Source organism: Balaenoptera ricei, chromosome 2, assembly GCF_028023285.1.
Source record: "Balaenoptera ricei isolate mBalRic1 chromosome 2, mBalRic1.hap2, whole genome shotgun sequence".
Taxonomy (NCBI): Eukaryota; Metazoa; Chordata; class Mammalia; order Artiodactyla; family Balaenopteridae; genus Balaenoptera; species Balaenoptera ricei.
The window spans coordinates 109455117-109472827 of NC_082640.1; the positions used below are offsets into that span (position 1 = coordinate 109455117).

Here is a 17711-nt window from a genome sequence, read left to right on the forward strand (position 1 = left end):
GTATATATCTGTATTATTTTTATTACTTAATTGATATAATGTCATATATACTATTTTCTAAAATTTTAAGCAATATTATAACATGATCATACTCCCATATTTTTAAGTATTACTCTATTATGATATATTTGACAGTATATGAGATATTTGGTGGTTATAAACTATTCATTGTATGTATGTACCATCAATTTTTAAACTGATGTGCAATTGAGGAGAATTCAGAATATCTATTTATATTTCTTAACCATAATCAGATAACTCTTTGCACACATCCCTAGTTACTTCCTTAGGATACAGTTCCAGAAAAATCACTACATCCAAAAGTTTTCAAAATATTCAGCCTTTTACCAGTAGCTGAATTGCAAATTTCTCCTATCATTCAAAGTCTACATTACAGTATTTTTTTACGACTTCTTCTTACTGTTTATCTTACAAGGACCAAAACAATGGAAGTAGCAGATAGAATTGAAATTACCACCATTGCACTTCTGGTTGGCAGTGAATTTTGTGTTAGGGATAAGGCGGGAGCAGTATTAGAATTCTAAATTATCTCAAAAAATGAGGAAGCAGGAAGGGGGAATGGGGAGCTGTAGTTTAATGGGTACAGAGTTTCAGTTTTGCAAGATGAAGAGTTCTGGAGATGGATGGTGGTGATGGTTGTGCAATAATATGAATGTACTTAATACAACTGAACTGTATACTTCAAAATGGTTAAAAGAGTAAATTTTACGTTAAATGTATTATACCACAAAAAAAAAGGGGGGGGGGAAATGAGGAAGCAAATGGGAAAAAAGTCTCTACTACTTGTGTTGCAGAGGAGCACGTTTGGGAAAAAGAAATAAGTTCCCTGTATTCCATGATGTTATGGTAGAAGAAGCCATAATCATAACAAACATTTATATGGTGCTTTACAGTTTACAAGGCTTTTGTACATGTAGTTTCATTGCCACAACAGCCTTGTGAAATACTTGATTATCCTCATTTTGTATATGAGAACTCTGAGACTAATGTAAAATAACTGGCCAAGATGGCATGGCTGGCAAAGAGTGGAAGAAATACCTCATTCCAGGGCCCCAATTCCTTGCCCAATCTCTCTCCTATGAAACATACTACCAAGACGGCAGTGAAGCTCTTGAGCCGGCAAAACCACTAAGTTTTTTCACTTGACAAGTCAAATGTTTCATATATAAACTGAAAAGAGCAAATATTTAAATTGCACTTAAAGAAAAACTTTAGCTTAGGAAAACAACTTATTTTTGTAACAGCTTTAGAAAGTTTAATGAAATATTAATTTTATTAATATCAATAACAAATAATACTCCACTGTTTGATTCCTTATTTTGAGCTTTTTGCACTTTCAAATATTGATTTAATTTTAAAAATTTTCCCTCTATAATAAATGTATCATTCTAAAGGGGGAAACATGCAACGTGACCAGTTATTAGTGTGGCCAGGCAAAGTTGTAGAGAGGAAAATTGAGGAATTGACAACAATTTAGCCCTTTTCACTACCTCTTATCCTATTAAAATACAAACAGAAAAGTTACATATTTCCAAATTAAATATTAGCATAAATGTAGATTTTTTAATGTAGATTTTCCCCTTGTTCCTCAAGTTTTCTTTGTCTATTTTTGGATGCAGGATCTGATCAAAGATTAAAAACTGTTATTGGCTCTTTTTTCTGTTCAATATTATCTTGATTTGTAATAGATGATTTCTCCGACTTTTCAATATCTCTTAGAGTTTTGTGTTTAGATGATTTCCAGATAATTTAATCTGACAAGCAGATGTTTTTGGTAAACAGAAATCTGTTCTGTGAGATTTATTTTGTCTGTCAGCCCATTTATCTTTGGAATTACAAGCATCATAGGTATCATGAACATTTCTTGTTCTCATATACTGACTAACCACACGCATTCAATACCCATTATTATGGACCTGCTATGTGCCCAGTACTGCAAAAATAAAGACACAGTCCCATGAACTCGCACCATATTAACAGAGAAACTAACACATACACAAATTATTAGAATGAAATGGAATAAGTGTAATACTAGAACTATGTGCACATACTCTGGGGGTCATAAAAGTATTATTTTTGCCTCTGTGAGTAAGAAAAAGCTTCACAGAAGAAGAATCATCTGAGTTGGAACTAAAAGGATGAAAAGGTTTTCATAAGGAAAGGGATGGGAAGGTTTATACATATATCTTACTTTGTCCCTTGTCTAATGATTAGATGTTTTTCTTCAGTGAATAGTCTGGAGCCACACGCTATCTGACACTCGGACTGTAACATTAAAAACATCTTTAGGTTTCATAGCCAGTTCAGCACTTTTTTGTACAGTCTGCATTCTCTTTAGATTACTAAACTGTCTATCATTGTCCACTGTGCCTGCCATTGAGTGGGTTGATAACAATTTATTGTTGCTCAATAAATATTAAGCTTCACCATTAACTTCTGGATTCATTTACCACTGCACTGGTAGGGTCAGGATGCCCAGCTCCAGGGGATGCCATTCACATGAACACCATCTATGGGGGTTGGGCAGTCTTCACATCTGTTTGATCTAAGGCATTTATCTCCATTTTCCTTGTACACAATTCTACTTTAACTACTGCATTTTCCTTTCCAGTTGAACTTCACTTACAGTAGAATTTTAAGAAAACAAAAATTGCTGCCGATTATTTATGCTGGTCACTTCTCCAGCTAATTTGATTAAACAGAATTTCTAGAACAGTAGTAATGACTTTCTAAGATACTGTATCATCACTTGTCCTAATCTCTTATTGGTATTGATGTAACATGGATCACTGGACAATGTGATCTCCATTGTGTAGTTGATATTGATGGTTTCTGGTCAACTGATATATACCAGATTTATTCAGAAATCATACCAGCTTTGAGATTCCTGCTCAACTATGCTGAGTATTCTCTTTTAACCATTAATTGAATTTTGAAAAGGAATTTGATGTACCTCTAACTTCTTTTTGATGGTCAGTCAGGTCATAAATGGTCTATTGTCTAGAATCCTGAATGGCATCTACCTTACTTGTTCTTTGCTAATAAATATTTCAGGTTATTTTAACCTATAGCTGGGTTTTTTTGCATATTTGAAACAAATGGATAATAGACCAATACTTAGACGGTTCCTCTGTACAACCTAACTTCATTTTACAAAGTTTTATTTTAAATCTTCTTTATACCATTAGATTCCTTTAACTTTGATATGTCTGCCGGGCAAGGGCTTTAAACAATAGCATTTTCCCTGCTTCAGATTTTTACCCATCAGAGGCCATGGACTTTTTCTAAGAAAAAGAAATTCATGTGAATAGAGTGGTTTGAACGTTCAATATTCGCTTATAAGAATGAGTTCTGTAGGTCTTTCCAGCTCTAGGATTCTGTTTGTAAAATGGCAGAGTGGAAACAACAGATTGTAGTTGTACGAATGTTACCTGTATTACATCAAGGAGAAAAACATCAAGTTCATCCTCAGTCAGATCAAATAGAACAGTTCAAAGAATTTTGACAGAGGTGAAAACTTAGTCAATTACTTGAATTGGGAATTATAATTTTCAGTGTTTAGACGTCATTGAAATATTTTGCTATGTGGCACATTAGCGCTGAGGTGCCTGTGCAAAGCCACATGTAATCACCCCACTGTAATACCTCTGTGTGGGGTCTCTCACACAGTGACCTGTCCCCTGCAGAAACAGGACGTCAAGAAACCAGTGATTCTTCCATGAGTACAGACAGAGGAAAACAGATTTTTCTGTCAATGGGTCAGCCTCTTTCCAATTTTTGGAGGAGAATTTCTCTGCAGGTTATTTAGGAACAAATCAAGCACTTGGTCAATGCAAAATCAAATCTATCAGTTAATTATTTTTTTTAAGTCAGTAAAGGAGTGGCTTTTTTCCTGCACCCAGGAAAATATGTCTGTTTTCTTGTAATTTGCATGCAGTTGCATGGAGTTGCCTAGAGCGTTTCATTAGCAACACATACAGTTATGTTTTAACACTACACGGCCAATAACCCACCTAATACAATCTTGTTCTCTTTCTAAGCAAATCTGGGAATGAACAATAAAAATAATAATTTCTAAAAAAAAACTATTGACATCAGGGTGATGATTAGCTCATAGCCATAGCCTCTTCCATACCTCTCAGTAAATGCCAAATCTCACCTCAGTAGCCTTTTCTTTTCAAATGTTTCTCTAATGTTGTATCGACTTATACTAAATCTCTTACCTAATAATAACAAAAGCTAACTCTTTTTGAGCAATCAATATATATTGTCCCAGACACATAAGTATATTATCTCATTTAATCCTCACTACAACTCTATGAGGCAGGTCCATTTTAAACATGAGTAAATTTACATTGAGGCACCAAGTAGCTGAGTGACAGCTTGAGGTTGCATAACCAATAAGTACAGACAGTGTATTAAAAGTCAGATTGTCTGAGAGATGACTGAGACTCAGCAAGGGAAAAAAATGCTAGTCTTATAAAACAGTGAGAAACTTAAACAGTTTTCCTTCTGCCATGTGAGGATCATAATGGAATTTTTCCTAAAAGATTATTTTAGAAAGCAGGAGATGCACCATAAAATTATACATGCTAAATTTGGGAGAAAAAATTCTCCCAGGCAGTGACCTTTATTACTAAGATTGGATTTGGAAGCCAATTTTTATAGCTCAGTTAAAAACTGCTAAACCCAGGCAACTTATATAATAGAAATGCTGATGTGACCTTAATTCCAGAGGTGCAAAGGGTATAATTGAATTTAAGAACAATGTATCTCCTCCATTAAGTCATTAAATAGATCGTAATAATCTGACACATTTGGTAAGTACTACATGAAAGTGGTTAACAATGGTATGCAAATAAAATGAGCTTGCACTATTAGCTACTGTATTTTGCTTGTGTTTGCCAAATATTACATTAAATTGCAATACAGTCATTTAGAAAATATTATGGCAATATATTTTAAATGTTCCTGAACATGATGCCAACACAGCGAGAGGAAATGTTAGAATATACAGGATATTGCCAAGTGCCTATGTGTAATTTAGATAAGTTATATTTACTGTTCGTAGAATTAAACTTAATCAGAAATACATTGTTTTGACCCAAACTTCCGGAGTTGCCCCAGTGGTGTAGTGCACCTGGTTCAAGAGCATATATATAACAATGGCAACTAAATGCCAAAATCAGAACATTCCTCCACACAGATGTATATTTGGCATTGTTGAGGAAAAAATCCAGATGTTTGGCATCATGCAACTAAATGCATAAATACAAGTGAAATCATGAGTTAAACACACATTCAGGGAATTTAATCAGTATAGAAAACCAGCTGGGCTCATTCTAGATCAAACAAAACAAAGCCAAAACCCCTCTCTTCTTTCTTAAAGGCAGGGCTAGAGACCTAGGTTTTCAATTTATATTGTCGAAAATCTTCATTTAATCTGTTTCTAGGACCAATAATGAAGTGTACTAATAATTTCAGTGCAACAGAGAATCCAGTAGTGCAAAACATAATTCCAACAATTATTTTAACCAGATCTTCTGTTTGTTTTATTTCCTTACATAAATCTAAATAACAAATAAGAGTTAATAAATAAGAATATATCTAATAGATTTTCTAGGTAACGATTGCTCACAATAACTGCAAACATTTTCAAATGTTTTATTTTAGGTTTATATACAGACAGCAAGTCAGGGATATGAATATGTATGTTTATGTAAGAGATATATAATAGTGATGTAAAAATTGAAAATGTCAGAAATCACTGCCATAGTGAAATAGATAAAAAAAAAAAAATCAAGGGTTTAAATTGCATATAATTGACTCAGTGTCAGATTGCAAAAATGGCTCCAATTTTCCCCACTTCTTACAAGGTGTTTATACAGCTCCTCCCATCACAATGTGACATTTATTTGTCCCACACTCCTACGCCTTGAATTAAGCTGTCTTGCAGCTTGTTTTGGCCTCTAGAATCTGGTGAATGTGATGAGGTGCCATATTTAGCTGAGCTCTTAAGGGGTGTTATGCACACTCACCCCCTGTCTTGCTCTTCTTCCTCTTCCCCCACAACTCTGGCCTGGCCTGCTGAATAATGAGAGACTATGTGAAAGAGAGCCAAGTTGTCCCAGGTGGGGCCCTCCTAGACCAGCCAGCCAGCCTCCAGATGACCAACCAGCTGATCACAGATGCACAAGCAAGCCCAAGAACAGCTGAACCTGGCACAGACCAGCAGAACCCACCCAGATGATTTATAGGCTTATGAGAAACAATAAATGGTTGTTTTAAGCCAATAAGTTTTGAGGTAGTTTCTTATGCAGCAATAGATAACTGATACAATCAGCATCAGACAGTATTTTTGTAGCAAAATATTGCAAATACCATGGCTATCTCTAAATATTAATGATCCTTGAACTTATATACATTTAACATTTTTTAATGCACTGTCACAGACTTGACTTGTGTGATTGGAAAGACAAATATGATTATCCTCATTTTAAAGATGAGAAAATTGAGACAAAGAAAAATTAAATCATGCAGCCAGCTATTGAGGAAAGGAGTGAGGGTAAGATAAAGAGTAGAAGACAGTCGTTTTCTCTCTAAATCCATATCAATTTCCAATAATCCTTATGATCTTAACTGGCTTCATTATGATTTTGACTTAAGGATTAAAAATATCAGCAGTCTGGTACCCAGCTAATGTGGCAAGTTCTATCTTCACCATTAGGAAGACTAGGGTATCACAGACTCCAATAAATCCACTAAAATAAAAAATGAGAAACAAAAAACAAAAGCCTACACATAATTTAATTTTGACTGTTGTTGTTTTTGTTTTTGAATATTTTAGAATTCCGTGGTGTTTACCCTTCCTTCAGAAGAAAAAGGAGCAGGAGGAAAATTCACCTCTCTTACTTTGGTGTCAATCTTTGGACTATTTAATAAACCAATTAAATTAAAGATTCAGAATGTACCAATCTTTATACTGAGATAACCACTGAGCAATCAATGATAATTAAAAAAATCAATTGGTCTTCTGTAGTAATTAAATTTGTCCACTTAGATATAATTGATATTGTTCACAACTAATTATCCAAGTACAGGCTCTGAGGGATTTTAGAGACTAAAGGATTGAGCCAAAGATTCTTCCTAATTTGAAATTGGACTGAACGCCATGTTTTCTCAAAAACTGATTAAGTCTTCCCTAGAAACACAGTATTGAACAAACTCAAATACAGTCAGGAAATCAGTATTTCATTAGGAGCAGTTTAGCATACTCTCCAGTACTCTCTGTGTAACCATGGGCTAATCACTTAACCCCTGTGTTTTAGTGCCCTCATCCATAAAACCCAGATAATAACAGTATCTACCTCATGGAGTTGTTGTAAGCATTAAGCTATGAGTAGTAAAGTGTTTAGAACAGTAAGCACTGAGTTAACATCATTATTAAGTTCTCTTGGAACTTTTTTTAAGAAAGAATCGTAAGATAGTCACCAAGCACAAGTTTATTCCATTGCTTTATTCTCACTTGCACCTAATTCCTGTAGGCATTTTACATTCAAGGATTACTACTGCCCTTTCCCATATTACAAGATTCAGTTGTTCTTCTTGGGATAAAAGATAGCTAAAATAGGGAAATGGGAAGTTCACATTTGCTGTGTGCCATATCTGATCACAAGTTATTAAGCCAATCTTCCCTTGCCTCTCATCAGCAATTTATTTCTCAGCACCAGCCGGAAGGAATAACAATAAAACACAGGATGATCTTATCACTGATGTTTATTAGCATTTGTATATTCACTTAAAAAGGTGGCAGAGCAATTTACTGCAGCTGTCAGGTGGCCTAAATGACATGTTAGCAAGTTATATAGATTTGCTATTACCTATTTATTCTGATATTCAAAGCAAAAATGTCAGGGAGATCCCTACTTAAGTACACTAAATTACTGACTCCTGGGGCTGGGAAGTACACTGAGAAGCTATTAGTTATTGAACCCATCCCCCAGATAAGAATCTATGGCCCGTATAGATGCAAACCTTTCCAAATTCTAGAGAAAGCTATTAAACTATCTTCTACATTATGATCCCCACTCTTCCAGGAAATTCTTTTCAAGATATTCTGACTTCAGCTTAGGTACACGTGCATTTGTTTTATCATTTGATGGAATGAAAACAGCTGGTGAGCCGTCTGACCCCCGCAGTATTTCCTTGAATTCTCTCCTTCATCCCAGCCCTGTATTTCCCAGTACCAGCAAGACAGTTTTATCTGAATGTCATCCACTTATCCTATAAACTGTATTCTCACGTGAGATTAAGTTTAAAGTATCCTGTGCACTCTGATTCTGAAAATGCAGGAATCATGACTTGAGCTCTGCAGTCCAGATATGCCTTCTCCAATCTTCTGAAATACCCATCAGTCATATAAGGGTTAAGGAAAAAGAACAGCCCCAAGGTCAGACCCTTCTCTATTGTTACTGCCAATAGTGGGTTAAACTATCTGGCCAAGGATCAGAACTTGAGCCAGAAGTCCAGCAACAACAGATCATAATAGCACAGTTCATGGCACATTGTAGCTCCTAAGTAAATGTAGAATTGAAAACAAGTAGATGTATGAGTGAAATATAATAAAAAGCTCTTGGATTTCTAAATATATTTCTTAATTAAGAAATTAAGAAATTCTAGCATTAAACAACCTGACGTTTCATGTAAGGAAAAACCAGATTTTGGTTTTTGATGATATTAAGAAGGCTTTATAAAGCATCAGTTTCAAAATGGCAGACTGAGCGCATGTATCTACCTCCATTTCTTTCCAGTGTCATTAAAATTCCCATTTATTAATACACATTGTGCTAGAAAACAAGAAAAAGATCCAGTATCAGACTACAAAGTTTCAAGAAATATTACAGGAAAAATTATATATATATATACTTTTTGTGTGTGTAATTATACACACACAATTATATATCTGGTGAAATCTGAGTAAGCTCTATGGATTGTACTGATGTCAATTTTTTGGTTTCGATATTGAAGGGGATCAGAATATGCCATCTCAAAATATGTCATTTTGGCAAATTGATTATTTTGAAGTGAAGGCACTTGAGAAAAAACAGATGAATGAAGGGCACTCTGACTTCCCACTTTCTGCCTAAAAGCAAGTTTTAAATTTTCCCATGAGAAAGGTGCCCTCCCTATACAAGAAAGAGAAGAACATTCTATCACCAGAGATGAGGAACTGACCTGCACAAACAAACCTACTAAGATAACACTTATCTTCCACTGGTTTCCCCATATATTTCCTAGTCACTTTCCCATAATTTACCACCCCAAGAAGCTTAATCCCCTTTTCTTTTGTCTTGTCACTTTTTCACAAGTTTATCATTATTTGTTAAAATGATATATAAAATTCTCCCTTTGAGTTTTGATTTTTTTCTTTTCATTTCTTTTCATTGAATCTATTAAACAAGAACAGCCTGCTGTGAAAAAAAGAGTAATAAGAGAATAATAACATAGAGTGCTAGGAAATCAGAAACGTGACTTTTGAAATTTAAAAATTCAACAAGTTCTAAAAATAACATAAAATAAAAATGAATTAGACATTAATGAAAAGACACTATGAAGAATAAACTGGGGCTCCCCTGGTGGCGCAGTGGTTGAGAATCTGCCTGCTAATGCAGGGGACACGGGTTCGAGCCCTGGTCTGGGAAGATCCCACATGCCGCAGAGCAACTGGGTACGTGAGCCACAATTACTGAGCCTGCGCGTCTGGAGCCTGTGCTCCGCAACAAGAGAGGCCGCGATAGTGAGCGGCCCACGCACCGCGATGAAGAGTGGCCCCCACTTGTCGCAACTAGAAAAAGCCCTCGCACAGAAACGAAGACCCAACACAGCCATAAATAAATAAATAAATAAATAAATAATTTTTAAAAAAAAGATTAAACTGGACAGTATTAAAGATCAAACAATAAGGAAGGTAAATGCAAGGAAATTTTCTATGATGTAAAATTGAAAACCAAAGAAACAGAAAATATGAAACAAAATTGAGAGACAGTCGATATATGCAGAAAGGATCCAGGAATTTCAACATCTTTTGGCCCAGAGACAATGGGGGTGGGGCACAGTGGGGGACAGAGAAGGAAAAAAAAGAGGAGAAAATTTTTCTGAGCTCAAGAAAAATATGAGTCTTCAGGATAAAGATACCTACTGAGATAACTGGATACACATGAGGAAAAAATAAAATGGATCCACTTCTCACACAAAGGCAAAATCCAAATAGATCATTGTGACCACCTGGAGGGGTGGGATAGGGAGGGTGGGAGGGAGGGAGATGCAAGAGGGAAGAGATATGGGAACATATGTATATGTATAACTGATTCACTTTGTTATAAAGCAGAAACTAACACACCATTGTAAAGCAATTATACTCCAATAAAGATGCAAAAAAAAAAAAATCCAAATAGATCAGAGATTTAAGTGTAAAAAGTGAAACCATACTAGTACTAGATGAAACTATGGATAAATTCCTCTATAACCTAGGAGTGAGGGAAATTTTTCTTAACTATGACCCCAAATCTAAAAGCATTAAAAGAAAAGATTGATAAATTTGATTACATACAAATTTTAAATAATGTGGGTTTATTTGTTTGCGGGGCAGGGGGGTTGCTTTGTTTTGTTTTGTTTTGTTATGGCCAAAATATGTACCACAAAGTAAAGGTCAGAGGATGTATTGAAAAAAAAAAATCTGCAACTTATATCACAGACAAATGGTAAAAATTCCACAGCAAATTAAAACTACAGTGAGATACCATTTCTCACCTTTGCTTTTGGTAAAAATCCAAATGAAAATTCAAGTGTTTGACAATGCATTTTCGAGAAGTTATGGGAAAACAAGTACTCATATATACTCTTCGCAGGAATACAAAATGGTACTCCCCTCTACAGGGAGAGATATGACAATATCTAGCAAAAATATATATTCATTTACCCTTTGACCCAGCAATATCATTTCTATGAATTTATCCCAAATATGCACTCTCAGATATACAAAAAAAAAAAAAGTAATGTATGCACAAGGCTATTCATTGCACCATTATTTGTAATAGCAAAAGACTGGAAACAACTCAAATGTCCACCAATGAATGTACTGATTAAATAAAGCAAACATCTATACAACAGAGTACTATGCAGCTGCAAAAAGGAGTGAAGACTATCTCTGGACTTCCCTGGTGGTGCAGTGGTTAAGAATCCGCCTGCCAATGAAGGGGACACGGGTTCGATCCCTGGTCCAGGAAGATCTCACATGCCGTGGAGCAACTAAGCCCGTGCGCCACAACTACTGAGCCCACGTGCCACAACTACTGAAGCCCTCATGCCTAGAGCCCATGCTCTGCAATGAGAAGCCCGTGCACCACAACAAAGAATAGTCCCCACTCACCACAACTAGAGAAAGCCCGCGTGCGGCGACGAAGACCCAACGCTGCCAAAAATAAATACATAAATAATTTTTTTAAAAAAGACTATCTCTATGTATTGTTATAGAAAGATCTCCAAACTATAATATTAAGTGAAAGAAAGCAAAGTAAAAAAACAAAAACAAACAAACAAAAAAGCTCTTTAATAAAGAAGGGGGATACAAATATATTTTTGTATTTGCTTAACTAAAAACAAAAAAAGGAAGTATAAACCATAAAGAAATGCTTATTTTTGGGGGGAAGCAGGAAAAAAAATGATAAAGGAACAGGCATAGAAGCTAAACTTCTCTGAATATACCTTATTCAATAGATTTGACTTTGGAACCATGGAAAAGTTTTGCATAGTAATAACAAAGTCATATCAAAAATATTAAAGGTATTTCTAACACTCAAAAGCAAAATGATACAAATGAACCTAACTGTATATCAAATTGGTGACTTAACAATGCAGAGAAAATATATTTAAAATGACTTTAAAACACAATCATTTGACTGTGTATCCCTGGTGAGATCTGACTTATGGTGAAGGGAAAAACCTTCAAAAGTCCTAAACTTTTCTCACTAATCACATTGTTAGTATAATTCAGGAACCATTATCCAGAGAGAAGGACAAAGTAAGTAAGCATATTAAAGTCTGAAGAACAAGGATTTCTGAGGAAGAGAAAAGAGATACTAACATAAAATCAAAGAAGTTTCATACACCCCTGAATCAGAAACCAGACCAAATTAATTCCCTTTGTTGTAATTTGTTGATAGGTTTCTCCTTCCTTTTTTTCCCTCTTGTAAGCTATTTATTGAAGATACTTGGTTGTCCAGTTGAATCTCCTACATTCTGGGTTTTTTGTTGTATCCCCATAGTATCATTTAACATGACCCTCTGTCTCTGTATTTCCTGTAAACTGATAGTTGGATCTAGAGATTGTCTAATTTAGGTTAAATTTTTTTGCAAGAATACCTCTTAGATGGTAGTGTGTACTTCTTTCAGGAGGCACATAATACCCAGTTGTCTTTCTTTTTGTGATATCACCTCATCAGCTACTTTGTTACCCTGAATTGTATTTCTTATGGGAAAGTATCCTAGGTCAGTTTCCTGGGAAACAGACTCTGAGATGAAGATTGCATGTCAGAGGCTTAAAAAGCAGAGCACTAGGGCTTCCCTGGTGGCACAGTGGTTGAGAATCTGCCTGCCAATGCAGAGAACAAGGGTTCGAGCCCTGGTCTGGGAAGATCCCACATGCCGCGGAGCAACTGGGCCCGTGAGCCACAATTGCTGAGCCTGCGCGTCTGGAGCCTGTGCTCTGCAACAAGAGAGGCCGCGATAGTGAGAGGCCCGCACACCGCGATGAAAAGTTGCCCCCACTTGCCACAACTAGAAAAAGCCCTAGCACAGAAACTAAGACCCAACACAGCCATAAAAAAACAAATAAATTTTTTTTTAAAAATAAAGCAAATAATTAAAAAAAAAAAAAAAAAGCAGAGCACTAGGGAACAACCCCATTAAGGGAAGCAGGGACTGGGTGAGGGAGGAGTTGAACTGTGATGGAGTTGAAAAGGAGGATTCACTCCGTCAATCCCACAAGGAGCTTTGAAGCTGGGGTAGCCCTTCGAAGTGGAGGCCGTGCCTTTGTACCCCCTCCCACTCTTGCATTGACTAATCGTTTTTTGTGGGCTGCCCCTAGGTTGAGGATGTAACCTTCGGTAAGATAGCTCCCTTTACCCAAAGACAATTCCTGGGGATGCTCCTGGCAGTTGAATGAGTGCCTCAGTCCTGAAGAGGGGGATCTGGGTGGTGCACTGGAGTATCCAACACAAAAAGGCAGGTTAAATGCTTGGTTCTTTCTGTTTATTTACCAGATTTTACATTTATGAGCTGGCTCCTTAGCATTCTCCAAAAGTTACCAGTGAGATTTTTTTTAACGTCATAAACTCATGGATTTTAACATATTTGATGTGTTTGCAATCCACTGCAGTAATTATTTCTGTTGATTTCCATCTTTAGCCAGGGGAAACTTCCTCAAGTTAGCTCATGAACCCTTTGACATGACGCCCAATCAGTTTATACGAAATACAGAGACAGAGAGTCATGTTAAATGATACTATGGGGATACAACAAAAAACCCAGAATGTAGGAGATTCAATTGGACAACCAAGTTTCTTCAATAAATAGCTTACAAGGGGGAAAAAAGGAAGGAGAAACCTATCAACAAATTACAACAAAGGGAATTAATTTGGTCTGGTTTCTGATTCAAAAAAAAAACTATAACAAATTATGAAACTATATAATCAGGCAACTTTGAACTCCCATTAGATATTCGATAATATTAAAGAAATGCTGGTGGTTTTAGGTGTGATTATGATATTGTGGTATTGTGAATATTTTTTAAAAGATCTTTATCTTTTTAGAGATATATACTGAAATATAGTAACATTCCTTCTACTTTTATATACATTTGAAATTTTCAATACAAAATAAAATAATACAGAAAAACAATCCCACTGAGTGCTGAACAGAATGAACGAAATGCAGTGCCCAACATTTTCCACTGTGTAAAGTGGTGACTTCTTTTACTTGCCTTCAAATAATACATAGTAATACATGGTATTGAACTATAATAAAAGTAGCATAATGATAAAAATCCTTATTGATTTAAGGTTGAAACACAGATCTCAAGAAATACACGAAATAATTAAAAAGGTAAATTAACCCTAATCTCCTATATAAAAAGATGAGTGAAAAACAATGGCTATTTTGAAGGGAAACATAATTTTAAAGACACTAAATGAGCTACAGAACGAATATTTCTATTGAACATTTTATTTTTTCACTATGGAATAATCAGAACAGAACTAAGGAAAAAGGAGAGGCCTTCCATTAAAGGATGCCTGATAAGATACAGGTTACCCAATTAAATTTGGACTTCAGATAAACAATTAATAATTTTTTAGTGTAAGTATGTCTTAAATATTTTTCTTTGCAAAATCTGGCAACTCTACTTCTAATTCCTTACCCTGTTTTTTTCTTTTCTAGCCTTATTGAGATATAATTGACATATAATATTGTGTAAGTTTCAGGTGTACAACATGAGGATTTGGTATATATATATATATATATATATATATATATATATATATATATATATATAGTGAAATGCTTTCACTTATTTCTATAGTTGATTTTTTTCTTTCTTACCACCATTTGACTGCCTGTCCTAAAATGTTATCCATATGGTACTTCATTAAAGCAACTATTATTTAAAACCTCTCATATTGAGAAGTCAAGAGCGATTTCTAGCACTATCACCTTGAAGATGGCAGTTCTGGTACAGGTATTTAAGTTTGAAATATCAGCAGAAAAATTATCCCCTAGAGAATGAGGGATCTGGAAAGTGTTTTTGACAGGTCCACCCCATTCTTACGCCGGCAAATGCTGCCACTTACTTGGTTCTCTCTCCTCCTCCCCTTTCCTTTGTAATAACACACAAACTGTATTAGTCAACCAGATAATGGTGGTGGTGAGTGGGGGTTGATGAGGGCTCCACTGTACTGACTGCGCTGACTCAACCAGACGTGGTTTGAGGTGGGAAAAATGGGAACCAGAGCGAAGTCCCTTAGTCCCAAGCACCTTAGTCTTTTAAAGATGATCCCATCTCTTCAATGTCTCTACTACTATTAACTCATATTATTTTCAAAGAACTTCCCTACACTTTCCTTCGTTACTCAGAAAAGGTCTGAAAGATAAAGAGGTTAAGCAACTGGCCAAAAGTCACACACCTGGGTGAACCCTGTAGTCCTGAATTTCATTCTGGAATTCTTCGTAGCATAATTTGGAGTATGGCTGGGTTTTGGTAAAGTTAGGGATTCTCTCCAGTGGAATTCCGGTGACTTGATCGCAGTTCCAGACCCGGCCTTGGATCCTTCTAAGTGAGGGGCTTACTCTGCACATAGCCTCAGACTCTCAGTTCATTCAGTCCTCAACACATACTTAATGAACACTGGACTAGCTATGAGGAAACAGTGGTGGACAATACAAAAAAGGTCCTCAGTTTAGGCGCCAATAGGCAATTAGATATGAAATAACAATGAAATGTGGTGACTATGACAGACAGTTGTCAGAACTATATGAAGAGTCTCTAACCTCTATGTTAGGGAAGCCTCCCTGAGAAAGGGATGCTTAAGCTGAGACCCACAAGACTAATAAGAATAATATAAGTGAAGGGAAAGAGGATGAGAGAGAACAGAAGAGTATCCCAAACAAGAGTATTCCAAAGACCTGGAGGAGAGAGGAGGTAACATGGGGGTGGAGTGAGAAACAGGGCAGGACTAAAACACGGGGATGCATGAGCCAGGTCAATGATTTTGTGCTTTTTCAAGCCAATACATTTAATATACTTGTTAAATACTTACTTAAGGGAGAAGATGATTAGCCTGGAGAAAAAGTAGTGAGGAGAACACAGGTGGCACCTCAGCCACTCCACTCTGGTCCTAAACATGGACACACTTTGGCCCCAAACCTGCAAAGCCTCTCAGCCAAATACAAGCTCTGCACCTAGCAGGACCTGCCCTCCTTAGAAGCTGTTTAATGACCATCTATTGTTGCTGAAACAAACTCCTTGGGGGGCCGGTCCCCTCTTCCCACTCACTACCCCAAGAGGTTTCTTCTTTTCTTGTTTTCTTTTTTTGTTTTTGGTTTCTTCTTGTCAATTTTAACACAGTTCAGGTCTCAGTGAAGAGTTCTATTAAAAATAATTTCCTCTCTCTTGGTACACTTACATGTCTTGTTTTAGAACTCTTCCCAATTGGCTGGCTTTCCCCGATTTTGACTTTGTGAGAGAGACAGATGAAACTGAAGAAGTGACAGGGGCCAGGAGTGCAGGATTTTGAGCAGGGTGTGCAGTTCACATGTAATATTTCCTCCAGCATCGCTCACTCATTGGGTGGAGTCTTCAGGTCCATGCACAAGAACACTTCCTGTCTCATGGCTGATATGGGAGCAGCAATGTGGAATGGAGCAGCGGTCCTCGAACCTCCCTGACCAGCAAACCAACGAGGCTTTTTAAAGTACAGATTCCTTGGTCCCATTCCCGACCTACTAAATCATGAGAATTTCTAGAGATAGGACTTAGGAATCTGTATTTTCAAAATTCTCCTTGAGTGAATCTGGTGTTAAACAATTCTGGGACTCGCTGAACTTTACTGTAAAAAGCACAAATTTCAGAGCCAGTAAAACCTGATGTCAAACTCCAGGTCTAGCATTTATTAGCTGTGTGATCTTAGACAAGATTTTTTGCCTCTCTGAGCTTCAGTTCTCCAGTTTAAAAAAAAAAAAAGGAGGAGGAGAAGAAAAAAGAAATAACATGACTTAGCTCATATTTTTAGAGGATTGAATGAGACCATGACTAGCAAGTACTTGACACAGCAATCCATAAGTGGTAGTAGTCACCTACCTTATCTTACCTTACCAAGATGCCAAGCTAATTCTGGTCCTAGCCCCACTTGCACCCCTACTTGCTGCCTTCTTGTATTTCCCAAGAACCTATTTTAACCCTCTTCCAACTTACCAGCAGCTTCCATGGGGAATGACATGAGATAATGGTTGCTGCCTGCTGAGAAGAGGGGCTAAAATTGAAGCCACAGAAAAAAAAGAGTCTGTCTACACACTTCCCACCTTGGGCACAAAGACTTTCCCAAAGAGCTAGCTATCCCTCCTGATGTCCGGATAAAGTTGCTATATAACGGCCAAGGTCTATTTGACTTTTTCTTGGACACAAGGGTCTGCAAACAAAACTAGCTCTGAAGTGGTAGTGGCTATATACTGTGCCCCTCTAATGACTGAGATAATTACTTCCAGGCACCTCCATTCATTATTAAGAAAAAAAGCTATACATGGAGACATACGTCAAAATTTTCCTTTAGGGCTTCCCTGGTGGCGCAGTGGTTAAGAATCCGCCTGCCAATGCAGGGGACACGGGTTCGAGCCCTGGTCCGGGATGATCCCACATGCCGCGGAGCAACTAAGTCCGTGTGCCACAACTACTGAGCCTGCGCTCTAGAGCCCGCGAGCCACAACTACTGAAGCCCGTGTGCCACAACTACTGAAGCCTGCGCACCTAGAGCCCGTGCTCCGCAACAAGAGAAGCCACCGCAATGAGAAGCCTGCGCCCCACAACAAAGAGTAGCCCCCGCTCACTGCAACTAGAGAAAGCCCGTGTGCAGCAGCAAAGACCC

General features: G+C 36.9%; 1 long non-coding RNA gene across 2 annotated transcripts in view; it reads right to left on the reverse strand.

Annotated features, from left to right (window-relative positions):
* Positions 1-17711, reverse strand: part of LOC132360517 (uncharacterized) — a 146328-nt gene that overhangs the window by 102855 nt on the left and 25762 nt on the right. The gene's annotated exons all lie outside the window — the stretch shown is intronic.